We start from the raw sequence: 27,167 nt of genomic DNA, 5'->3' as shown, positions 1-27,167 counted from the left end.
TCTGATGCTCCTCTGATGCTCCTCTGATGCTCCTCTGATGCTCCTCTGATGCTCCTCTGATGCTCCTCTGATGCTCCTCTGATGCTCCTCTGATGCTCCTCTGATGCTCCTCTGTTGCTCCTCTGATGCTCCTCTGTTGCTCCTCTGATGCTCCTCTGATGCTCCTCTGATGCTCCTCTGATGCTCCTCTGATGCTCCTCTGATGCACCTCTGATGCACCTCTGACGCACCTCTTTCGCTCCTCTGACGCTCCTCTGATGCTCCTCTGATGCTCCTCTGACGCTCCTCTGACGCTCCTCTGACGCTCCTCTGACGCTCCTCTGATGCTCCTCTGACGCTCCTCTGATGCACCTCTGATGCCCCTCTGATGCTACTCTGATGCTCATCTGATGCTCCTCTGATGCTCCTCTGATGCTCCTCTGATGCTCCTCTGATGCTCCTCTGATGCTCCTCTGATGCTCCTCTGATGCTCCTCTGATGCACCTCTGATGCACCTCTGATGCTCCTCTGATGCTCCTCTGATGCTCCTCAGATGCTCCTCTGATGCTCCTCTGATGCTCCTCTGATGCTCCTCTGATGCTCTTCTGATGCTCCTCTGATGCTCTTCTGATGCTCCTCTGATGCTCCTCTGATGCTCCTCTGATGCTCCTCTGGTGCTCCTCTGATGCTCCTCTGATGCACCTCTGATGCACCTCTGACGCTCCTCTGACGCTCCTCTGACGCTCCTCTGACGCTCATCTGATGCTCCTCTGATGCTCCTCTGATGCTCCTCTGATGCTCCTCTGATGCACCTCTGATGCACCTCTGACGCTCCTCTGACGCTCCTCTGACGCTCCTCTGACGCTCCTCTGACTCTCCTCTGACGCTCCTCTGACGCTCCTCTGACGCTCCTCTGACGCTCCTCTGACGCTCCTCTGACGCTCCTCTGACGCTCCTCTAATGCTCCTCTGATGCTCCTCTGATGCTCCTCCGATGCTCCTCCGATGCTCCTCTGTTGCACCTCCGATGCACCTCTGATGCTCCTCTGATGCTCCTCTGTTGCTCCTCTGATGCTCCTCTGATGCTCCTCTTATGCTCCTCTGATGCTCCTCTGATGTTCCTCTGATGCTCCTCTCATGCTCCTCTGATGCTCCTCCGATGCTCCTCTGTTGCACCTCCGATGAACCTCCGATGCTCCTCTGATGTTCCTCTGTTGCTCCTCTGATGCTCCTCTGTTGCTCCTCTGATGCTTCTCTGATACTCCTCTGATGCTCCTCTGATGCTCCTCTGATGCTCCTCTGATGCTCCTCTGATGCTCCTCTGATGCACCTCTGATGCTCATCTGATGCTCCTCTGATGCCCCTCTGATGCTCCTCTGATGCTCCTCTGATGTTCCTCTGACGCTCCTCTGACGCACCTCTGACGGTCCTCTGACGCACCTCTGACGCTCCTCTGACGCTCCTCTGACGCTCCTCTGACGCTCCTCTGACGCTCCTCTGACGCTCCACTGACGCTCCTCTGATGCTCCACTGACGCACCTCCGACGCTCCTCAAATGCTCCTCCGACGCACCTCCGATGCTCCTCTGATGCTCCTCCGATGCTCCTCTGATGCTCCTCTGATGCTCCTCTGATGCTCCTCTGATGCTCCTCTGATGCACATCTGATGCTCCTCTGAGGCCCCTCTGATGCTCCTCTGATGTTCCTCTGATGCTCCTCTGACGCACCTCTGACGCTCCTCTGACGCACCTCTGACGCTCCTCTGACGCTCCTCTGACGCTCCTCTGACGCTCCACTGACGCTCCTCTGATGCTCCACTCACGCACCTCCGACGCACCTCCGACGCTCCTCCGATGCTCCTCCGACGCACCTCCGATGCTCCTCTGATGCTCCTCCGATGCTCCTCCGATGCTCCTCTGATGCTCCTCTGATGCTCCTCTGATGCTCCTCTGATGCTCCTCTGATGCTCCTCTGATGCTCCTCTGATGCTCCTCTGATGCTCCTCTGATGCTCCTCTGATGCTCCTCTGATGCTCCTCTGATGCTCCTCTGATGCTCCTCTGATGCTCCTCTGTAGCTCCTCTGATGCTCCTCTGTTGCTCCTCTGATGCTCCTCTGATGCTCCTCTGATGCTCCTCTGATGCTCCTCTGATGCTCCTCTGATGCACCTCTGACGCACCTCTTTCGCTCCTCTGACGCTCCTCTGACGCTCCTCTGACGCTCCTCTGACGCTCCTCTGACGCTCCTCTGACGCACCTCTGACGCTCCTCTGACGCTACTCTGATGCTCATCTGATGCTCCTCTGATGCTCCTCTGATGCTCCTCTGATGCTCCTCTGATGCTCCTCTGATGCTCCTCTGATGCTCCTCTGATGCTCCTCTGATGCTCCTCTGATGCACCTCTGATGCACCTCTGATGCTCCTCTGATGCTCCTCTGATGCTCCTCAGATGCTCCTCTGATGCTCCTCTGATGCTCCTCTGATGCTCCTCTGATGCTCTTCTGATGCTCCTCTGATGCTCCTCTGATGCACCTCTGATGCTCCTCTGATGCTCCTCTGATGCTCCTCTGATGCTCCTCTGGTGCTCCTCTGATGCTCCTCTGATGCACCTCTGATGCACCTCTGACGCTCCTCTGACGCTCCTCTGACGCTCCTCTGACGCTCATCTGACGCTCCTCTGACGCTCATCTGATGCTCCTCTGATGCTCCTCTGATGCTCCTCTGATGCTCCTCTGATGCTCCTCTGATGCACCTCTGATGCACCTCTGACGCTCCTCTGACGCTCCTCTGACGCTCCTCTGACTCTCCTCTGACGCTCCTCTGACGCTCCTCTGACGCTCCTCTGACGCTCCTCTGACGCTCCTATGACGCTCCTCTGACGCTCCTCTGATGCTGCTCTGATGCTCCTCTGATGCTCCTCTGATGCTCCTCCGATGCTCCTCTGTTGCACCTCCGATGCACCTCTGATGCTCCTCTGATGCTCCTCTGTTGCTCCTCTGATGCTCCACTGTTGCTCCTCTGATGCTCCTCTGATGCTCCTCTGATGCTCCTCTGATGCTCCTCTGATGCTCCTCTGATGCTCCTCTGATGCACCTCTGACGCTCATCTGATGCTCCTCTGATGCCCCTCTGATGCTCCTCTGAAGCCCCTCTGATGCTCCTCTGATGCCCCTCTGATGCTCCTCTGATGCTCCTCTGATGCACCTCGGATGCACCTCTGATGCTCCTCGGATGCACCTCTGATGCTCCTCGGATGCTCCTCTGATGCTCCTCTGATGCACCTCTGATGCTCCTCTGATGCTCCTCTGATGCTCCTCTGATGCTCCTCTGATGCTCCTCTGATGCTCCTCTGTTGCTCCTCTGATGCTCCTCTGATGCTCCTCTGATGCTCCTCTGATGCTCTGATGCTCCTCTGATGCTCCTCTGATGCTCCTCTGATGCACCTCTGAAGCCCCTCTGATGCTACTCTGATGCTCATCTGATGCTCCTCTGATGCTCCTCTGATGCTCCTCTGATGCTCCTCTGATGCTCCTCTGATGCTCTGATGCTCCTCTGATGCTCCTCTGATGCTCCTCTGATGCTCCTCTGATGCTCCTCTGATGCTCCTCTGATGCTCCTATGATGCTCATCTGATGCACCTCTGATGCTCCTCTGTTGCTCCTCTGATGCTCTGATGCTCCTCTGATGCTCCTCTGATGCTCCTCTGATGCTCCTCTGATGCTCCTCTGATGCTCGTCTGATGCTCCTGATGCTCCTCTGATGCTCCTCTGATGCTCCTCTGATGCTCCTCTGATGCTCCTCTGATGCTCCTCTGATGCACCTCTGATGCACCTCTGATGCTCCTCTGATGCTCCTCTGATGCTCCTCAGATGCTCCTCTGATGCTCCTCTGATGCTCCTCTGATGCTCCTCTGATGCTCTTCTGATGCTCCTCTGATGCTCCTCTGATGCACCTCTGATGCTCCTCTGATGCTCCTCTGATGCTCCTCTGATGCTCCTCTGATGCACATCTGATGCTCCTCTGATGCCCCTCTGATGCTCCTCTGATGTTCCTCTGATGCTCCTCTGACGCTCCTCTGACGCACCTCTGATGCTCCTCTGACGCACCTCTGACGCTCCTCTGACGCTCCTCTGACGCTCCTCTGACGCTCCACTGACGCTCCTCTGATGCTCCACTGACGCACCTCCGACGCTCCTCCGATGCTCCTCCGACGCACCTCCGACGCTCCTCTGATGCTCCTCCGATGCTCCTCTGATGCTCCTCTGATGCTCCTCTGATGCTCCTCTGATGCTCCTCTGATGCTCCTCTGATGCTCCTGATGCTCCTCTGATGCTCCTCTGATGCTCCTCTGATGCTCCTCTGATGCTCCTCTGATGCTCCTCTGATGCTCCTCTGATCCTCCTCTGATGCTCCTCTGTTGCTCCTCTGATGCTCCTCTGATGCTCCTCTGATGCTCCTCTGATGCTCCTCTGATGCTCCTCTGATGCTCCTCTGATGCTCCTCTGATGCTCCTCTGATGCTCCTCTGTAGCTCCTCTGATGCTCCTCTGACGCTCCTCTGATGCTCCTCTGATGCTCCTCTGATGCTCCTCTGATGCTCCTCTGATGCTCCTCTGATGCACCTCTGATGCACCTCTGACGCACCTCTTTCGCTCCTCTGACGCTCCTCTGACGCTCCTCTGACGCTCCTTTGACGCTCCTCTGACGCTCCTCTGACGCTCCTCTGACGCTCCTCTGACGCTCCTCTGACGCTCCTCTGATGCACCTCTGATGCTCCTCTGATGCTACTCTGATGCTCATCTGATGCTCCTCTGATGCTCCTCTGATGCTCCTCTGATGCTCCTCTGATGCTCCTCTGATGCTCCTCTGATGCTCCTCGGATGCTCCTCTGATGCTCCTCTGATGCTCCTCTGATGCTCCTCTGATGCACCTCTGATGCACCTCTGATGCTCCTCTGATGCTCCTCTGATGCTCCTCAGATGCTCCTCTGATGCTCCTCTGATGCTCCTCTGATGCTCCTCTGATGCTCTTCTGATGCTCCTCTGATGCTCCTCTGATGCACCTCTGATGCTCCTCTGATGCTCCTCTGATGCTCCTCTGATGCTCCTCTGATGCTCCTCTGATGCTCCTCTGATGCTCCTCTGATGCTCCTCTGTTGTTCCTCTGATGCTCCTCTGTTGCTCCTCTGATGCTCCTCTGATGCTCCTCTGATGCTCCTCTGATGCTCCTCTGATGCTCCTCTGATGCACCCCTGATGCACCTCTGACGCACCTCTTTCGCTCCTCTGACGCTCCTCTGATGCTCCTCTGATGCTCCTCTGATGCTCCTCTGATGCTCCTCTGATGCTCCTCTGTTGTTCCTCTGATGCTCCTCTGTTGCTCCTCTGATGCTCCTCTGATGCTCCTCTGATGCTCCTCTGATGCTCCTCTGATGCTCCTCAGATGCTCCTCTGATGCTCCTCTGATGCTCCTCTGATGCTCTTCTGATGCTCCTCTGATGCTCCTCTGATGCACCTCTGATGCTCCTCTGATGCTCCTCTGATGCTCCTCTGATGCTCCTCTGATGCACATCTGATGCTCCTCTGATGCCCCTCTGATGCTCCTCTGATGTTCCTCTGATGCTCATCTGATGCTCCTCTGATGCTCCTCTGATGCTCCTCTGATGCTCCTCTGATGCCCCTCTGATGCTCCTCTGATGCTCCTCTGATGCTCCTCTGATGCTCCTCTGATGCTCCTCTGATGCTCCTCTGATGCTCCTCTGATGCTCCTCTGATGCTCCTCTGATGCTCCTCTGATGCTCCTCTGATGCTCCTCTGATGCTCCTCTGTAGCTCCTCTGATGCTCCTCTGTTGCTCCTCTGATGCTCCTCTGATGCTCCTCTGATGCTCCTCTGATGCTCCTCTGATGCTCCTCTGATGCACCTCTGATGCACCTCTGACGCACCTCTTTCGCTCCTCTGACGCTCCTCTGACGCTCCTCTGACGCTCCTCTGACGCTCCTCTGACGCTCCTCTGACGCTCCTCTGACGCTCCTCTGACGCTCCTCTGACGCTCCTCTGATGCACCTCTGATGCTCCTCTGATGCTACTCTGATGCTCATCTGATGCTCCTCTGATGCTCCTCTGATACTCCTCTGATGCTCCTCTGATGCTCCTCTGATGCTCCTCTGATGCTCCTCTGATGCTCCTCTGATGCTCCTCTGATGTACCTCTGATGCACCTCTGATGCTCCTCTGATGCTCCTCTGATGCTCCTCAGATGCTCCTCTGATGCTCCTCTGATGCTCCTCTGATGCTCCTCTGATGCTCTTCTGATGCTCCTCTGATGCTCCTCTGATGCACCTCTGATGCTCCTCTGATGCTCCTCTGATGCTCCTCTGGTGCTCCTCTGATGCTCCTCTGATGCACCTCTGATGCACCTCTGACGCTCCTCTGACGCTCCTCTGACGCTCCTCTGACGCTCATCTGACGCTCCTCTGACGCTCATCTGATGCTCCTCTGATGCTCCTCTGATGCTCCTCTGATGCTCCTCTGATGCTCCTCTGATGCACCTCTGATGCACCTCTGACTCTCCTCTGACGCTCCTCTGACGCTCCTCTGACTCTCCTCTGACGCTCCTCTGACGCTCCTCTGACGCTCCTCTGACGCTCCTCTGACGCTCCTATGACGCTCCTCTGACGCTCCTCTGATGCTCCTCTGATGCTCCTCTGATGCTCCTCTGATGCTCCTCCGATGCTCCTCTGTTGCACCTCCGATGCACCTCTGATGCTCCTCTGATGCTCCTCTGTTGCTCCTCTGATGCTCCACTGTTGCTCCTCTGATGCTCCTCTGATGCTCCTCTGATGCTCCTCTGATGCTCCTCTGATGCTCCTCTGATGCTCCTCTGATGCACCTCTGACGCTCATCTGATGCTCCTCTGATGCCCCTCTGATGCTCCTCTGAAGCCCCTCTGATGCTCCTCTGATGCCCCTCTGATGCTCCTCTGATGCTCCTCTGATGCACCTCGGATGCACCTCTGATGCTCCTCGGATGCACCTCTGATGCTCCTCGGATGCTCCTCTGATGCTCCTCTGATGCACCTCTGATGCTCCTCTGATGCTCCTCTGATGCTCCTCTGATGCTCCTCTGATGCTCCTCTGATGCTCTTCTGTTGCTCCTCTGATGCTCCTCTGATGCTCCTCTGATGCTCCTCTGATGCTCTGATGCTCCTCTGATGCTCCTCTGATGCTCCTCTGATGCACCTCTGATGCCCCTCTGATGCTACTCTGATGCTCATCTGATGCTCCTCTGATGCTCCTCTGATGCTCCTCTGATGCTCCTCTGATGCTCCTCTGATGCTCTGATGCTCCTCTGATGCTCCTCTGATGCTCCTCTGATGCTCCTCTGATGCTCCTCTGATGCTCCTCTGATGCTCCTATGATGCTCATCTGATGCACCTCTGATGCTCCTCTGATGCTCCTCTGATGCTCCTCTGATGCTCCTCTGATGCTCCTCTGATGCTCCTCTGATGCTCCTCTGATGCTCCTCTGATGCTCCTCTGATGCTCGTCTGATGCTCCTGATGCTCCTCTGATGCTCCTCTGATGCTCCTCTGATGCTCCTCTGATGCTCCTCTGATGCACCTCTGATGCACCTCTGATGCTCCTCTGATGCTCCTCTGATGCTCCTCAGATGCTCCTCTGATGCTCCTCTGATGCTCCTCTGATGCTCCTCTGATGCTCTTCTGATGCTCCTCTGATGCTCCTCTGATGCACCTCTGATGCTCCTCTGATGCTCCTCTGATGCTCCTCTGATGCTCCTCTGATGCACATCTGATGCTCCTCTGATGCCCCTCTGATGCTCCTCTGATGTTCCTCTGATGCTCCTCTGACGCTCCTCTGACGCACCTCTGATGCTCCTCTGACGCACCTCTGACGCTCCTCTGACGCTCCTCTGACGCTCCTCTGACGCTCCACTGACGCTCCTCTGATGCTCCACTGACGCACCTCCGACGCTCCTCCGACGCTCCTCCGACGCACCTCCGACGCTCCTCTGATGCTCCTCCGATGCTCTTCTGATGCTCCTCTGATGCTCCTCTGATGCTCCTCTGATGCTCCTCTGATGCTCCTCTGATGCTCCTCTGATGCTCCTCTGATGCTCCTGATGCTCCTCTGATGCTCCTCTGATGCTCCTCTGATGCTCCTCTGATGCTCCTCTGATGCTCCTCTGATGCTCCTCTGATCCTCCACTGATGCTCCTCTGTTGCTCCTCTGATGCTCCTCTGATGCTCCTCTGATGCACCTCTGATGCACCTCTGACGCACCTCTTTCGCTCCTCTGACGCTCCTCTGACGCTCCTCTGACGCTCCTTTGACGCTCCTCTGACGCTCCTCTGACGCTCCTCTGACGCTCCTCTGACGCTCCTCTGACGCTCCTCTGATGCACCTCTGATGCTCCTCTGATGCTACTCTGATGCTCATCTGATGCTCCTCTGATGCTCCTCTGATGCTCCTCTGATGCTCCTCTGATGCTCCTCTGATGCTCCTCTGATGCTCCTCTGATGCTCCTCTGATGCTCCTCTGATGCACCTCTGATGCACCTCTGATGCTCCTCTGATGCTCCTCTGATGCTCCTCAGATGCTCCTCTGATGCTCCTCTGATGCTCCTCTGATGCTCCTCTGATGCTCTTCTGATGCTCCTCTGATGCTCCTCTGATGCACCTCTGATGCTCCTCTGATGCTCCTCTGATGCTCCTCTGATGCTCCTCTGATGCTCCTCTGATGCTCCTCTGATGCTCCTCTGATGCTCCTCTGTTGTTCCTCTGATGCTCCTCTGTTGCTCCTCTGATGCTCCTCTGATGCTCCTCTGATGCTCCTCTGATGCTCCTCTGATGCTCCTCTGATGCACCCCTGATGCACCTCTGACGCACCTCTTTCGCTCCTCTGACGCTCCTCTGATGCTCCTCTGACGCTCCTCTGACGCTCCTCTGACGCTCCTCTGACGCTCCTCTGACGCTCCTCTGATGCTCCTCTGACGCTCCTCTGATGCACCTCTGATGCTCCTCTGATGCTACTCTGATGCTCCTCTGTTGCTCCTCTGATGCTCCTCTGATGCTCCTCTGATGCTCCTCTGATGCTCCTCTGATGTTCCTCTGATGCTCCTCTCATGCTCCTCTGATGCTCCTCCGATGCTCCTCTGTTGCACCTCCGATTAACCTCCGATGCTCCTCTGATGTTCCTCTGTTGCTCCTCTGATGCTCCTCTGTTGCTCCTCTGATGCTTCTCTGATACTCCTCTGATGCTCCTCTGATGCTCCTCTGATGCTCCTCTGATGCTCCTCTGATGCACCTCTGATGCTCATCTGATGCTCCTCTGATGCCCCTCTGATGCTCCTCTGATGCTCCTCTGATGTTCCTCTGACGCTCCTCTGACGCACCTCTGATGCTCCTCTGACGCACCTCTGACGCTCCTCTGACGCTCCTCTGACGCTCCTCTGACGCTCCTCTGACGCTCCACTGACGCTCCTCTGATGCTCCACTGATGCTCCTCTGACGCACCTCTGACGCTCCTCTGACGCTCCTCTGACGCTCCTCTGACGCTCCTCTGACGCTCCACTGACGCTCCTCTGATGCTCCACTGACGCATCTCCGACGCTCCTCCGATGCCCCTCCGACGCACCTCCGATGCTCCTCTGATGCTCCTCCGATGCTCCTCTGATGCTCCTCTGATGCTCCTCTGATGCTCCTCTGATGCTCCTCTGATGCTCATCTGATGCTCCTCTGATGCCCCTCTGATGCTCCTCTGATGCTCCTCTGATGCTCCTCTGACGCTCCTCTGACGCACCTCTGATGCTCCTCTGACGCACCTCTGACGCTCCTCTGACGCTCCTCTGACGCTCCACTGACGCTCCTCTGATGCTCCACTGACGCACCTCCGACGCTCCTCCGATGCTCCTCCGACGCACCTCCGATGCTCCTCTGATGCTCCTCCGATGCTCCTCTGATGCTCCTCTGATGCTCCTCTGATGCTCCTCTGATGCTCCTCTGATGCTCCTCTGATGCTCCTCTGATGCTCCTCTGATGCTCCTGAGGCTCCTCTGATGCTCCTCTGATGCTCCTCTGATGCTCCTCTGATGCTCCTCTGATGCTCCTCTGATGCTCCTCTGATCCTCCTCTGATGCTCCTCTGTTGCTCCTCTGATGCTCCTCTGATGCTCCTCTGATGCTCCTCTGACGCTCCTCTGACGCTCCTCTGACGCTCCTCTGATGCACCTCTGATGCTCCTCTGATGCTACTCTGATGCTCATCTGATGCTCCTCTGATGCTCCTCTGATGCACCTCTGATGCTCCTCTGATGCTCCTCTGATGCTCCTCTGATGCTCCTCTGATGCTCCTCTGATGCTCCTCTGATGCTCCTCTGATGCACCTCTGATGCACCTCTGATGCTCCTCTGACGCTCCTCTGACGCTCCTCTGACGCTCCTCTGACGCTCCTCTGACGCTCCTCTGATGCACCTCTGATGCTCCTCTGATGCTACTCTGATGCTCATCTGATGCTCCTCTGATGCTCCTCTGATGCTCCTCTGATGCTCCTCTGATGCTCCTCTGATGCTCCTCCAACGCACCTCTGATGCTCCTCTGACGCACCTCTGACGCTCCTCTGACGCTCCTCTGACGCTCCTCTGACGCTCCACTGACGCTCCTCTGACGCTCCACTGACGCACCTCCGACGCACATCCGATGCTCCTCCGACGCACCTCTGATGCACCTCTGACGCTCCTCTGATGCTCCTCTGACGCACCTCTGACGCTCCTCTGCCGCTCCTCTGACGCTCCTCTGACGCTCCTCTGATGCTCCTCTGATGCTCCTCTGATGCTCCTCTGATGCTCCTCTGATGCTCCTCTGATGTTCCTCTGATGCTCCTCTCATGCTCCTCTGATGCTCCTCCGATGCTCCTCTGTTGCACCTCCGATGAACCTCCGATGCTCCTCTGATGCTCCTCTGTTGCTCCTCTGATGCTCCTCTGTTGCTCCTCTGATGCTTCTCTGATACTCCTCTGATGCTCCTCTGATGCTCCTCTGATGCTCCTCTGATGCTCCTCTGATGCTCCTCTGATGCACCTCTGATGCTCATCTGATGCTCCTCTGATGCCCCTCTGATGCTCCTCTGATGCTCCTCTAATGCTCCTCTGACGCTCCTCTGACGCACCTCTGATGCTCCTCTGACGCACCTCTGAGGCTCCTCTGACGCTCCTCTGATGCACCTCTGATGCTCCTCTGATGCACCTCTGATGCTCCTCTGATGCACCTCTGATGCTCCTCTGATGCACCTCTGATGCTCCTCTGATGCTCCTCTGATGCTCCTCTGATGCTCCTCTGATGCTCATCTGATGCTCCTCTGATGCTCCTCTGATGCTCCTCTGATGCTCACCTGATGCTCCTCTGATGCACCTCTGATGCTCCTCTGATGCTCCTCTGATGCTCCTCTGATGCTCCTCTGATGCTCCTCTGATGCTCCTCTGTTGCTCCTCTGATGCTCCTCTGTTGCTCCTCTGATGCTCCTCTGATGCTCCTCTGATGCTCATCTGATGCTCCTCTGATGCTCCTCTGTTGCTCCTCTGATGCTCCTCTGATGCTCCTCTGATGCTCCTCTGATGCTCCTCTGATGCTCCTCTGATGCACCTCTGATGCTCCTCTGATGCTCTTCTGATGCTCCTCTGACGCACCTGACGCTCCTCTGACGCACCTCTGACGCTCCACTGACGCTCCTCTGACGCTCCTCTGATGCTCCTCTGACGCTCCTCCGACGCTCCTCCGACGCTCCTCCGACGCTCCTCCGACGCTCCTCCGATGCTCCTCCGATGCTCCTCTGACGCTCCTCCGATGCTCCTCTGACGCTCCTCTGATGCTCCTCTGACGCTCCTCTGACGCTCCTCTGACGCACCTCTGACGCACCTCTGACGCACCTCTGACGCTCCTCTGACGCTCCTCTGACGCTCCTCTGTCGCACGTCTGACGCTCCTCTGACGCACCTCTGACGCACCTCTGACGCTCCTCTGACGCTCCTCTGACGCTCCTCTGACGCTCCTCTGACGCTCCTCTGTCGCACGTCTGACGCTCCTCTGACGCACCTCTGACGCACCTCTGACGCTCCTCTGACGCTCCTCTGACGCTCCTCTGACGCACCTCTGATGCTCCTCTGATGTTCCTCTGATGCTCCTCAGATGCTCCTCTGATGCTCCTCCGATGCTCCTCTGACGCACCTCTGACGCTCCCCTGACGCTCCTCTGACGCTCCTCTGACGCTCCTCTGACGCACCTCTGACGCACCTCTGACGCTCCTCTGACGCACCTCTGACGCTCCTCAGACGCTCCTCTCATGCTCCTCTGACGCTCCTCTGACGCTCCTCTGACGCTCCTCTGACGCTCCTCTGACGCTCCTCTGTTGCTCCTCTGATGCTCCTCTGTTGCTCCTCTGATGCTCCTCTGATGCTCCTCTGATGCTCCTCTTATGCGCCTCTGATGCTCCTCTGATGCTCATCTGATGCTCCTCTGATGCTCCTCTGATGCTCCTCCGATGCTCCTCTGATGCTCCTCTGATGCTCCTCTGATGCTACTCTGATGCTCCTCTGATGCTCCTCTGATGCTCCTCTGATGCTCCACTGATGCTCCTCTGATGCTCCTCTGATGCTCCTCTGATGCTCCTCTGATGCTCCTCTGATGCTCCTCTGATGCTCCTCTGATGGACCTCTGATGGTCCTCTGATGCTCCTCTGATGCACCTCTGATGCTCCTCTGACGCTCATCTGACGCTCCTCCGACGCTCCTCTGACGCTCCTCCGACGCTCCTCCGACGCTCCTCCGACGCACCTCTGACGCACCTCCGATGCTCCTCTGATGCTCCTCTGACGCTCCTCTGACGCTCCTCCGACGCTCCTCTGACGCTCCTCCGATGCTCTTCTGACGCTCCTCTGACGCTCCTCTGACGCTCCTCTGACGCTCCTCTGACGCACCTCTGACGCTCCTCTGACGCACCTCTGACGCTCCTCGGACGCACCTCTGATGCTCCTCTGACGCACCTCTGATGCTCCTCTGATGCTCCTCTGATGCTCCTCTGATGCTCCTCTGATGCTCCTCTGATGCACCTCTGATGCTCCTCTGATGCACCTCTGATGCTCCTCTGATGCTCCTCCGATGCACCTCTGATGCTCCTCTGTTGCTCCTCTGATGCTCCTCTGATGATCCTCTGATGCACCTCTGATGCTCCTCTGATGCACCTCTGATGCTCCTCTAATGCTCCTCTGATGCTCCTCTGATGCTCCTCTGATGCTCCTCTGATGCTCCTCTGATGCTCCTCTGATGCTCCTCTGACGCTCCTCTGTTGCTCCCCTGATGCTCCTCTGATGCTCCTCTGATGCTCCTCTGACGCTCCTCTGACGCTCCTCTGACGCTCCTCTGACGCTCCTCTGACTCTCCGCTGATGCTCCTCTGATGCTCCGCTGATGCTCCTCTGATGCTCCTCTGATGCTCCTCTGACGCTCCTCTGACGCTCCTCTGACGCTCCTCTGACGCTCCTCTGACGCTCCTCTGACGCTCCTCTGACGCTCCTCTGACGCACCACTGACGCACCTCTGACGCTCCTCTGACGCACCTCTGACGCTCCTCTGACGCTCCTCTGACGCTCCTCTGACGCTCCTCTGACGCTCCTCTGACGATCCTCTGACGCAACTCTGACGCACCTCTGACGCTCCTGTGACGCTCCTCTGTTGCTCCTCTGATGCTCCTCTGATGCTCCTCTGATGCACCTCTGATGCTCCTCTGATGCTCCTCTGATGCTCATCTGATGCTCCTCTGATGCTCCTCTGATGCTCCTCTGATGCTCCTCTGATGCTCCTCTGATGCACCTCTGATGCTCCTCTGATGCTCCTCTGATGCTCCTCTGATGCTCCTCTGATGCTCCTCTGATGCTCCTCTGTTGCTCCTCTGATGCTCCTCTGTTGCTCCTCTGATGCTCCTCTGATGCTCCTCTGATGCTTCTCTGATGCTCCTCTGATGCTCTTCTGTTGCTCCTCTGATGCTCCTCTGATGCTCCTCTGATGCTCCTCTGATGCTCCTCTGATGCTCCTCTGATGCACCTCTGATGCTCCTCTGATGCACCTCTGATGCACCTCTGATTCTCCTCTGATGCTCCTCTGATGATCCTCTGATGCTCCTCTGATGCTCCTCTGATGCTCCTCTGATGCTCCTCTGACGCTCCTCTGACGCTCCTCTGAAGCTCCTCTGACGCTCCTCTGACGCTCCTCTGACGATCCTCTGACGCTCCTCTGACGATCCTCTGATGCTCCTCTGACGATCCTCTGATGCTCTTCTGATGCTCCTCTGATGCTCTTCTGATGCTCCTCTGATGCTCCTCTGATGCTCCTCTGATGCTCCTCTGTTGCTCCTCTGATGCTCCTCTGATGCTCCTCTGATGCTCCTCTGATGCTCCTCTGATGCTCCTCTGATGCACCTCTGATGCACCTCTGACGCTCCTCTGACGCTCCTCTGACGCTCCTCTGACTCTCCTCTGACGCTCCTCTGACGCTCCTCTGACGCTCCTCTGACGCTCCTCTGACGCTCCTATGACGCTCCTCTGACGCTCCTCTGATGCTCCTCTGATGCTCCTCTGATGCTCCTCTGATGCTCCTCCGATGCTCCTCTGTTGCACCTCCGATGCACCTCCGATGCTCCTCTGATGCTCCTCTGTTGCTCCTCTGATGCTCCACTGTTGCTCCTCTGATGCTCCTCTGATGCTCCTCTGGTGCTCCTCTGATGCTCCTCTGATGCTCCTCTGATGCTCCTCTGATGCACCTCTGACGCTCATCTGATGCTCCTCTGATGCCCCTCTGATGCTCCTCTTAAGCCCCTCTGATGCTCCTCTGATGCCCCTCTGATGCTCCTCTGATGCTCCTCTGATGCACCTCGGATGCACCTCCGATGCTCCTCGGATGCACATCTGATGCTCCTCGGATGCTCCTCTGATGCTCCTCTGATGCACCTCTGATGCTCCTCTGATGCTCCTCTGATGCTCCTCTGATGCTCCTCTGATGCTCCTCTGATGCTCCTCTGTTGCTCCTCTGATGCTCCTCTGATGCTCCTCTGATGCTCTGATGCTCCTCTGATGCTCCTCTGATGCTCCTCTGATGCTCTGATGCTCCTCTGATGCTCCTCTGATGCTCCTCTGATGCACCTCTGATGCCCCTCTGATGCTACTCTGATGCTCATCTGATGCTCCTCTGATGCTCCTCTGATGCTCCTCTGATGCTCCTCTAATGCTCCTCTGATGCTCTGATGCTCCTCTGATGCTCCTCTGATGCTCCTCTGATGCTCCTCTGATGCTCCTCTGATGCTCCTCTGATGCTCCTATGATGCTCATCTGATGCACCTCTGATGCTCCTCTGTTGCTCCTCTGATGCTCTGATGCTCCTCTGATGCTCCTCTGATGCTCCTCTGATGCTCCTCTGATGCTCCTCTGATGCTCCTCTGATGCTCGTCTGATGCTCCTGATGCTCCTCTGATGCTCCTCTGATGCTCCTCTGATGCTCCTCTGATGCTCCTCTGATGCTCCTCTGATGCACCTCTGATGCACCTCTGATGCTCCTCTGATGCTCCTCTGATGCTCCTCAGATGCTCCTCTGATGCTCCTCTGATGCTCCTGATGCTCCTCTGATGCTCCTCTGATGCTCCTCTGATGCTCCTCTGATGCTCCTCTGATGCTCCTCTGATGCTCCTCTGATGCTCCTCTGATGCTCCTCTGTTGCTCCTCTGATGCTCCTCTGATGCTCCTCTGATGCTCCTCTGATGCTCCTCTGATGCTCCTCTGATGCTCCTCTGATGCTCCTCTGTTGCTCCTCTGATGCTCCTCTGTTGCTCCTCTGATGCTCCTCTGATGCTCGTCTGATGCTCCTCTGATGCTCCTCTGATGCTCCTCTGATGCACCTCTGATGCACCTCTGACGCACCTCTTTCGCTCCTCTGACGCTCCTCTGATGCTCCTCTGACGCTCCTCTGACGCTCCTCTGACGCTCCTCTGACGCTCCTCTGACGCTCCTCTGATGCTCCTCTGATGCTCCTCTGATGCTCCTCTGATGCTCCTCTGATGCTCCTCTGATGCACCTCTGATGCTCCTCTGATGCTCCTCTGATGCTCCTCTGACGCACCTGACGCTCCTCTGACGCACCTCTGACGCTCCACTGACGCTCCTCTGACGCTCCTCTGATGCTCCTCTGACGCTCCTCCGACGCTCCTCCGACGCTCCTCCGACGCTCCTCCGACGCTCCTCCGATGCTCCTCCGATGCTCCTCTGACGCTCCTCCGATGCTCCTCTGACGCTCCTCTGATGCTCCTCTGACGCTCCTCTGACGCTCCTCTGACGCTCCTCTGACGCACCTCTGACGCACCTCTGACGCACCTCTGACGCTCCTCTGACGCTCCTCTGACGCTCCTCTGTCGCACGTCTGACGCTCCCCTGACGCTCCTCTGACGCTCCTCTGACGCTCCTCTGACGCACCTCTGACGCACCTCTGACGCTCCTCTGACGCACCTCTGACGCTCCTCAGACGCTCCTCTCATGCTCCTCTGACGCTCCTCTGACGCTCCTCTGACGCTCCTCTGACGCTCCTCTGACGCTCCTCTGTTGCTCCTCTGATGCTCCTCTGTTGCTCCTCTGATGCTCCTCTGATGCTCCTCTGATGCTCCTCTTATGCGCCTCTGATGCTCCTCTGATGCTCATCTGATGCTCCTCTGATGCTCCTCTGATGCTCCTCCGATGCTCCTCTGATGCTCCTCTGATGCTCCTCTGATGCTACTCTGATGCTCCTCTGATGCTCCTCTGATGCTCCTCTGATGCTCCACTGATGCTCCTCTGATGCTCCTCTGATGCTCCTCTGATGCTCCTCTGATGCTCCTCTGATGCTCCTCTGATGCTCCTCTGATGGACCTCTGATGGTCCTCTGATGCTCCTCTGATGCACCTCTGATGCTCCTCTGACGCTCCTCTGACGCTCCTCCGACGCTCCTCTGACGCTCCTCCGACGCTCCTCCGACGCTCCTCCGACGCACCTCTGACGCACCTCCGATGCTCCTCTGATGCTCCTCTGACGCTCCTCTGACGCTCCTCCGACGCTCCTCTGACGCTCCTCCGATGCTCTTCTGACGCTCCTCTGACGCTCCTCTGACGCTCCTCTGACGCTCCTCTGACGCACCTCTGACGCTCCTCTGACGCACCTCTGACGCTCCTCGGACGCACCTCTGATGCTCCTCTGACGCACCTCTGATGCTCCTCTGATGCTCCTCTGATGCTCCTCTGATGCTCCTCTGATGCTCCTCTGATGCACCTCTGATGCTCCTCTGATGCACCTCTGATGCTCCTCTGATGCTCCTCCGATGCACCTCTGATGCTCCTCTGTTGCTCCTCTGATGCTCCTCTGATGATCCTCTGATGCACCTCTGATGCTCCTCTGATGCACCTCTGATGCTCCTCTAATGCTCCTCTGATGCTCCTCTGATGCTCCTCTGATGCTCCTCTGATGCTCCTCTGATGCTCCTCTGATGCTCCTCTGACGCTCCTCTGTTGCTCCCCTGATGCTCCTCTGATGCTCCTCTGATGCTCCTCTGACGCTCCTCTGACGCTCCTCTGACGCTCCTCTGACGCTCCTCTGACTCTCCGCTGATGCTCCTCTGATGCTCCGCTGATGCTCCTCTGATGCTCCTCTGATGCTCCTCTGACGCTCCTCTGACGCTCCTCTGACGCTCCTCTGACGCTCCTCTGACGCTCCTCTGACGCTCCTCTGACGCTCCTCTGACGCACCACTGACGCACCTCTGACGCTCCTCTGACGCACCTCTGACGCTCCTCTGACGCTCCTCTGACGCTCCTCTGACGCTCCTCTGACGCTCCTCTGACGATCCTCTGACGCAACTCTGACGCACCTCTGACGCTCCTGTGACGCTCCTCTGTTGCTCCTCTGATGCTCCTCTGATGCTCCTCTGATGCACCTCTGATGCTCCTCTGATGCTCCTCTGATGCTCATCTGATGCTCCTCTGATGCTCCTCTGATGCTCCTCTGATGCTCCTCTGATGCTCCTCTGATGCACCTCTGATGCTCCTCTGATGCTCCTCTGATGCTCCTCTGATGCTCCTCTGATGCTCCTCTGTTGCTCCTCTGATGCTCCTCTGATGCTCCTCTGTTGCTCCTCTGATGCTCCTCTGATGCTCCTCTGATGCTCCTCTGATGCTCCTCTGATGCTCTTCTGTTGCTCCTCTGATGCTCCTCTGATGCTCCTCTGATGCTCCTCTGATGCTCCTCTGATGCTCCTCTGATGCACCTCTGATGCTCCTCTGATGCACCTCTGATGCACCTCTGATTCTCCTCTGATGCTCCTCTGATGATCCTCTGATGCTCCTCTGATGCTCCTCTGATGCTCCTCTGATGCTCCTCTGACGCTCCTCTGACGCTCCTCTGAAGCTCCTCTGACGCTCCTCTGACGCTCCTCTGACGATCCTCTGACGCTCCTCTGACGATCCTCTGATGCTCCTCTGACGATCCTCTGATGCTCTTCTGATGCTCCTCTGATGCTCTTCTGATGCTCCTCTGATGCTCCTCTGATGCTCCTCTGATGCTCCTCTGTTGCTCCTCTGATGCTCCTCTGATGCTCCTCTGATGCTCCTCTGATGCTCCTCTGATGCTCCTCTGATGCACCTCTGATGCACCTCTGACGCTCCTCTGACGCTCCTCTGACGCTCCTCTGACTCTCCTCTGACGCTCCTCTGACGCTCCTCTGACGCTCCTCTGACGCTCCTCTGACGCTCCTATGACGCTCCTCTGACGCTCCTCTGATGCTCCTCTGATGCTCCTCTGATGCTCCTCTGATGCTCCTCCGATGCTCCTCTGTTGCACCTCCGATGCACCTCCGATGCTCCTCTGATGCTCCTCTGTTGCTCCTCTGATGCTCCACTGTTGCTCCTCTGATGCTCCTCTGATGCTCCTCTGGTGCTCCTCTGATGCTCCTCTGATGCTCCTCTGATGCTCCTCTGATGCACCTCTGACGCTCATCTGATGCTCCTCTGATGCCCCTCTGATGCTCCTCTTAAGCCCCTCTGATGCTCCTCTGATGCCCCTCTGATGCTCCTCTGATGCTCCTCTGATGCACCTCGGATGCACCTCCGATGCTCCTCGGATGCACCTCTGATGCTCCTCGGATGCTCCTCTGATGCTCCTCTGATGCACCTCTGATGCTCCTCTGATGCTCCTCTGATGCCCCTCTGATGCTCCTCTGATGCTCCTCTGATGCTCCTCTGTTGCTCCTCTGATGCTCCTCTGATGCTCCTCTGATGCTCTGATGCTCCTCTGATGCTCCTCTGATGCTCCTCTGATGCTCTGATGCTCCTCTGATGCTCCTCTGATGCTCCTCTGATGCACCTCTGATGCCCCTCTGATGCTACTCTGATGCTCATCTGATGCTCCTCTGATGCTCCTCTGATGCTCCTCTGATGCTCCTCTAATGCTCCTCTGATGCTCTGATGCTCCTCTGATGCTCCTCTGATGCTCCTCTGATGCTCCTCTGATGCTCCTCTGATGCTCCTCTGATGCTCCTATGATGCTCATCTGATGCACCTCTGATGCTCCTCTGTTGCTCCTCTGATGCTCTGATGCTCCTCTGATGCTCCTCTGATGCTCCTCTGATGCTCCTCTGATGCTCCTCTGATGCTCCTCTGATGCTCGTCTGATGCTCCTGATGCTCCTCTGATGCTCCTCTGATGCTCCTCTGATGCTCCTCTGATGCTCCTCTGATGCTCCTCTGATGCACCTCTGATGCACCTCTGATGCTCCTCTGATGCTCCTCTGATGCTCCTCAGATGCTCCTCTGATGCTCCTCTGATGCTCCTGATGCTCCTCTGATGCTCCTCTGATGCTCCTCTGATGCTCCTCTGATGCTCCTCTGATGCTCCTCTGATGCTCCTCTGATGCTCCTCTGATGCTCCTCTGTTGCTCCTCTGATGCTCCTCTGATGCTCCTCTGATGCTCCTCTGATGCTCCTCTGATGCTCCTCTGATGCTCCTCTGATGCTCCTCTGTTGCTCCTCTGATGCTCCTCTGTTGCTCCTCTGATGCTCCTCTGATGCTCGTCTGATGCTCCTCTGATGCTCCTCTGATGCTCCTCTGATGCACCTCTGATGCACCTCTGACGCACCTCTTTCGCTCCTCTGACGCTCCTCTGATGCTCCTCTGACGCTCCTCTGACGCTCCTCTGACGCTCCTCTGACGCTCCTCTGACGCTCCTCTGATGCTCCTCTGACGCTCCTCTGATGCACCTCTGATGCCCCTCTGATGCTACTCTGATGCTCATCTGATGCTCCTCTGATGCTCCTCTGATGCTCCTCTGATGCTCCTCTGATGCTCCTCTGATGCTCCTCTGATGCTCCTCTGATGCTCCTCTGATGCTCCTCTGATGCTCCTCTGATGCACCTCTGATGCACCTCTGATGCTCCTCTGATGCTCCTCTGATGCTCCTCAGATGCTCCTCTGATGCTCCTCTGATGCTCCTCTGATGCTCCTCTGATGCTCTTCTGATGCTCCTCTGATGCTCTTCTGATGCTCCTCTGATGCTCCTCTGATGCTCCTCTGATGCTCCTCTGGTGCTCCTCTGATGCTCCTCTGATGCACCTCTGATGCACCTCTGACGCTCCTCTGACGCTCCTCTGACGCTCCTCTGACGCTCATCTGATGCTCCTCTGATGCTCCTCTGATGCTCCTCTGATGCTCCTCTGATGCACCTCTGATGCACCTCTGACGCTCCTCTGACGCTCCTCTGACGCTCCTCTGACGCTCCTCTGACTCTCCTCTGACGCTCCTCTGACGCTCCTCTGACGCTCCTCTGACGCTCCTCTGACGCTCCTCTGACGCTCCTCTGACGCTCCTCTAATGCTCCTCTGATGCTCCTCTGATGCTCCTCCGATGCTCCTCCGATGCTCCTCTGTTGCACCTCCGATGCACCTCTGATGCTCCTCTGATGCTCCTCTGTTGCTCCTCTGATGCTCCTCTGATGCTCCTCTTATGCTCCTCTGATGCTCCTCTGATGTTCCTCTGAGGCTCCTCTCATGCTCCTCTGATGCTCCTCCGATGCTCCTCTGTTGCACCTCCGATGAACCTCCGATGCTCCTCTGATGTTCCTCTGTTGCTCCTCTGATGCTCCTCTGTTGCTCCTCTGATGCTTCTCTGATACTCCTCTGATGCTCCTCTGATGCTCCTCTGATGCTCCTCTGATGCTCCTCTGATGCTCCTCTGATGCACCTCTGATGCTCATCTGATGCTCCTCTGATGCCCCTCTGATGCTCCTCTGATGCTCCTCTGATGTTCCTCTGACGCTCCTCTGACGCACCTCTGACGGTCCTCTGACGCACCTCTGACGCTCCTCTGACGCTCCTCTGACGCTCCTCTGACGCTCCTCTGACGCTCCTCTGACGCTCCACTGACGCTCCTCTGATGCTCCACTGACGCACCTCCGACGCTCCTCAAATGCTCCTCCGACGCACCTCCGATGCTCCTCTGATGCTCCTCCGATGCTCCTCTGACGCTCCTCTGATGCTCCTCTGATGCACCTCTGACGCTCCTCTGACGCACCTCTGACGCTCCTCTGACGCTCCTCTGACGCTCCTCTGACGCTCCACTGACGCTCCTCTGATGCTCCACTCACGCACCTCCGACGCACCTCCGACGCTCCTCCGATGCTCCTCCGACGCACCTCCGATGCTCCTCTGATGCTCCTCCGATGCTCCTCCGATGCTCCTCTGATGCTCCTCTGATGCTCCTCTGATGCTCCTCTGATGCTCCTCTGATGCTCCTCTGATGCTCCTCTGATGCTCCTCTGATGCTCCTCTGATGCTCCTCTGATGCTCCTCTGATGCTCCTCTGATGCTCCTCTGATGCTCCTCTGATGCTCCTCTGATGCTCCTCTGATGCTCCTCTGTAGCTCCTCTGATGCTCCTCTGTTGCTCCTCTGATGCTCCTCTGATGCTCCTCTGATGCTCCTCTGATGCTCCTCTGATGCTCCTCTGATGCACCTCTGACGCACCTCTTTCGCTCCTCTGACGCTCCTCTGACGCTCCTCTGACGCTCCTCTGACGCTCCTCTGACGCTCCTCTGACGCTCCTCTGACGCTCCTCTGACGCACCTCTGACGCTCCTCTGATGCTACTCTGATGCTCATCTGATGCTCCTCTGATGCTCCTCTGATGCTCCTCTGATGCTCCTCTGATGCTCCTCTGATGCTCCTCTGATGCTCCTCTGATGCTCCTCTGATGCACCTCTGATGCACCTCTGATGCTCCTCTGATGCTCCTCTGATGCTCCTCAGATGCTCCTCTGATGCTCCTCTGATGCTCCTCTGATGCTCCTCTGATGCTCTTCTGATGCTCCTCTGATGCTCCTCTGATGCACCTCTGATGCTCCTCTGATGCTCCTCTGATGCTCCTCTGATGCTCCTCTGGTGCTCCTCTGATGCTCCTCTGATGCACCTCTGATGCACCTCTGACGCTCCTCTGACGCTCCTCTGACGCTCCTCTGACGCTCATCTGACGCTCCTCTGACGCTCATCTGATGCTCCTCTGATGCTCCTCTGATGCTCCTCTGATGCTCCTCTGATGCTCCTCTGATGCACCTCTGATGCACCTCTGACGCTCCTCTGACGCTCCTCTGACGCTCCTCTGACTCTCCTCTGACGCTCCTCTGACGCTCCTCTGACGCTCCTCTGACGCTCCTCTGACGCTCCTATGACGCTCCTCTGACGCTCCTCTGATGCTGCTCTGATGCTCCTCTGATGCTCCTCTGATGCTCCTCCGATGCTCCTCTGTTGCACCTCCGATGCACCTCTGATGCTCCTCTGATGCTCCTCTGTTGCTCCTCTGATGCTCCACTGTTGCTCCTCTGATGCTCCTCTGATGCTCCTCTGATGCTCCTCTGATGCTCCTCTGATGCTCCTCTGATGCTCATCTGATGCACCTCTGACGCTCATCTGATGCTCCTCTGATGCCCCTCTGATGCTCCTCTGAAGCCCCTCTGATGCTCCTCTGATGCCCCTCTGATGCTCCTCTGATGCTCCTCTGATGCACCTCGGATGCACCTCTGATGCTCCTCGGATGCACCTCTGATGCTCCTCGGATGCTCCTCTGATGCTCCTCTGATGCACCTCTGATGCTCCTCTGATGCTCCTCTGATGCTCCTCTGATGCTCCTCTGATGCTCCTCTGATGCTCCTCTGTTGCTCCTCTGATGCTCCTCTGATGCTCCTCTGATGCTCCTCTGATGCTCTGATGCTCCTCTGATGCTCCTCTGATGCTCCTCTGATGCACCTCTGATGCCCCTCTGATGCTACTCTGATGCTCATCTGATGCTCCTCTGATGCTCCTCTGATGCTCCTCTGATGCTCCTCTGATGCTCCTCTGATGCTCTGATGCTCCTCTGATGCTCCTCTGATGCTCCTCTGATGCTCCTCTGATGCTCCTCTGATGCTCCTCTGATGCTCCTATGATGCTCATCTGATGCACCTCTGATGCTCCTCTGTTGCTCCTCTGATGCTCTGATGCTCCTCTGATGCTCCTCTGATGCTCCTCTGATGCTCCTCTGATGCTCCTCTGATGCTCCTCTGATGCTCGTCTGATGCTCCTGATGCTCCTCTGATGCTCCTCTGATGCTCCTCTGATGCTCCTCTGATGCTCCTCTGATGCTCCTCTGATGCACCTCTGATGCACCTCTGATGCTCCTCTGATGCTCCTCTGATGCTCCTCAGATGCTCCTCTGATGCTCCTCTGATGCTCCTCTGATGCTCCTCTGATGCTCTTCTGATGCTCCTCTGATGCTCCTCTGATGCACCTCTGATGCTCCTCTGATGCTCCTCTGATGCTCCTCTGATGCTCCTCTGATGCACATCTGATGCTCCTCTGATGCCCCTCTGATGCTCCTCTGATGTTCCTCTGATGCTCCTCTGACGCTCCTCTGACGCACCTCTGATGCTCCTCTGACGCACCTCTGACGCTCCTCTGACGCTCCTCTGACGCTCCTCTGACGCTCCACTGACGCTCCTCTGATGCTCCACTGACGCACCTCCGACGCTCCTCCGATGATCCTCCGACGCACCTCCGACGCTCCTCTGATGCTCCTCCGATGCTCCTCTGATGCTCCTCTGATGCTCCTCTGATGCTCCTCTGATGCTCCTCTGATGCTCCTCTGATGCTCCTGATGCTCCTCTGATGCTCCTCTGATGCTCCTCTGATGCTCCTCTGATGCTCCTCTGATGCTCCTCTGATGCTCCTCTGATCCTCCTCTGATGCTCCTCTGTTGCTCCTCTGATGCTCCTCTGATGCTCCTCTGATGCTCCTCTGATGCTCCTCTGATGCTCCTCTGATGCTCCTCTGATGCTCCTCTGATGCTCCTCTGATGCTCCTCTGTAGCTCCTCTGATGCTCCTCTGTTGCTCCTCTGATGCTCCTCTGATGCTCCTCTGATGCTCCTCTGATGCTCCTCTGATGCTCCTCTGATGCACCTCTGATGCACCTCTGACGCACCTCTTTCGCTCCTCTGACGCTCCTCTGACGCTCCTCTGACGCTCCTTTGACGCTCCTCTGACGCTCCTCTGACGCTCCTCTGACGCTCCTCTGACGCTCCTCTGACGCTCCTCTGATGCACCTCTGATGCTCCTCTGATGCTACTCTGATGCTCATCTGATGCTCCTCTGATGCTCCTCTGATGCTCCTCTGATGCTCCTCTGATGCTCCTCTGATGCTCCTCTGATGCTCCTCGGATGCTCCTCTGATGCTCCTCTGATGCTCCTCTGATGCTCCTCTGATGCACCTCTGATGCACCTCTGATGCTCCTCTGATGCTCCTCTGATGCTCCTCAGATGCTCCTCTGATGCTCCTCTGATGCTCCTCTGATGCTCCTCTGATGCTCTTCTGATGCTCCTCTGATGCTCCTCTGATGCACCTCTGATGCTCCTCTGATGCTCCTCTGATGCTCCTCTGATGCTCCTCTGATGCTCCTCTGATGCTCCTCTGATGCTCCTCTGTTGTTCCTCTGATGCTCCTCTGTTGCTCCTCTGATGCTCCTCTGATGCTCCTCTGATGCTCCTCTGATGCTCCTCTGATGCTCCTCTGATGCACCCCTGATGCACCTCTGACGCACCTCTTTCGCTCCTCTGACGCTCCTCTGATGCTCCTCTGATGCTCCTCTGATGCTCCTCTGATGCTCCTCTGATGCTCCTCTGTTGTTCCTCTGATGCTCCTCTGTTGCTCCTCTGATGCTCCTCTGATGCTCCTCTGATGCTCCTCTGATGCTCCTCTGATGCTCGTCTGATGCTCCTGATGCTCCTCTGATGCTCCTCTGATGCTCCTCTGATGCTCCTCTGATGCTCCTCTGATGCTCCTCTGATGCTCCTCTGATGCACCTCTGATGCACCTCTGATGCTCCTCTGATGCTCCTCTGATGCTCCTCAGATGCTCCTCTGATGCTCCTCTGATGCTCCTCTGATGCTCTTCTGATGCTCCTCTGATGCTCCTCTGATGCACCTCTGATGCTCCTCTGATGCTCCTCTGATGCTCCTCTGATGCTCCTCTGATGCACATCTGATGCTCCTCTGATGCCCCTCTGATGCTCCTCTGATGTTCCTCTGATGCTCCTCTGACGCTCCTCTGACGCACCTCTGATGCTCCTCTGACGCACCTCTGACGCTCCTCTGACGCTCCTCTGACGCTCCTCTGACGCTCCACTGACGCTCCTCTGATGCTCCACTGACGCACCTCCGACGCTCCTCCGATGCTCCTCCGACGCACCTCCGACGCTCCTCCGATGCTCCTCCGATGCTCCTCCGATGCTCCTCTGATGCTCCTCTGATGCTCCTCTGATGCTCCTCTGATGCTCCTCTGATGCTCCTCTGATGCTCCTCTGATGCTCCTGATGCTCCTCTGATGCTCCTCTGATGCTCCTCTGATGCTCCTCTGATGCTCCTCTGATGCTCCTCTGATGCTCCTCTGATCCTCCTCTGATGCTCCTCTGTTGCTCCTCTGATGCTCCTCTGATGCTCCTCTGATGCTCCTCTGATGCTCCTCTGATGCTCCTCTGATGCTCCTCTGATGCTCCTCTGATGCTCCTCTGATGCTCCTCTGTTGCTCCTCTGATGCTCCTCTGATGCTCCTCTGATGCTCCTCTGATGCTCCTCTGATGCTCCTCTGATGCACCTCTGATGCACCTCTGACGCACCTCTTTCGCTCCTCTGACGCTCCTCTGACGCTCCTCTGACGCTCCTCTGACGCTCCTCTGACGCTCCTCTGACGCTCCTCTGACGCTCCTCTGACGCTCCTCTGATGCACCTCTGATGCTCCTCTGATGCTACTCTGATGCTCATCTGATGCTCCTCTGATGCTCCTCTGATGCTCCTCTGATGCTCCTCTGATGCTCCTCTGATGCTCCTCTGATGCTCCTCTGATGCTCCTCTGATGCTCCTCTGATGCTCCTCTGATGCACCTCTGAAGCACCTCTGATGCTCCTCTGATGCTCCTCTGATGCTCCTCAGATGCTCCTCTGATGCTCCTCTGATGCTCCTCTGATGCTCCTCTGATGCTCTTCTGATGCTCCTCTGATGCTCCTCTGATGCACCTCTGATGCTCCTCTGATTCTCCTCTGATGCTCCTCTGAAGCTCCTCTGATGCTCCTCTGATGCTCCTCTGATGCTCCTCTGATGCTCCTCTGATGCTCCTCTGATGCTCCTCTGATGCACCTCTGATGCACCTCTGATGCTCCTCTGATGCTCCTCTGATGCTCCTCAGATGCTCCTCTGATGCTCCTCTGATGCTCCTCTGATGCTCTTCTGATGCTCCTCTGATGCTCCTCTGATGCACCTCTGATGCTCCTCTGATGCTCCTCTGATGCTCCTCTGATGCTCCTCTGATGCACATCTGATGCTCCTCTGATGCCCCTCTGATGCTCCTCTGATGTTCCTCTGATGCTCATCTGATGCTCCTCTGATGCTCCTCTGATGCTCCTCTGATGCTCCTCTGATGCTCCTCTGATGCTCCTCTGATGCTCCTCTGATGCTCCTCTGATGCTCCTCTGATGCTCCTCTGATGCTCCTCTGATGCTCCTCTGATGCTCCTCTGATGCTCCTCTGATGCTCCTCTGTAGCTCCTCTGATGCTCCTCTGTTGCT

The sequence above is a fragment of the Narcine bancroftii genome, chromosome 1 (assembly GCF_036971445.1).
Source record: "Narcine bancroftii isolate sNarBan1 chromosome 1, sNarBan1.hap1, whole genome shotgun sequence".
Classification (NCBI taxonomy): Eukaryota; Metazoa; Chordata; class Chondrichthyes; order Torpediniformes; family Narcinidae; genus Narcine; species Narcine bancroftii.
Note: the sequence above shows the minus strand (reverse complement) of the source record.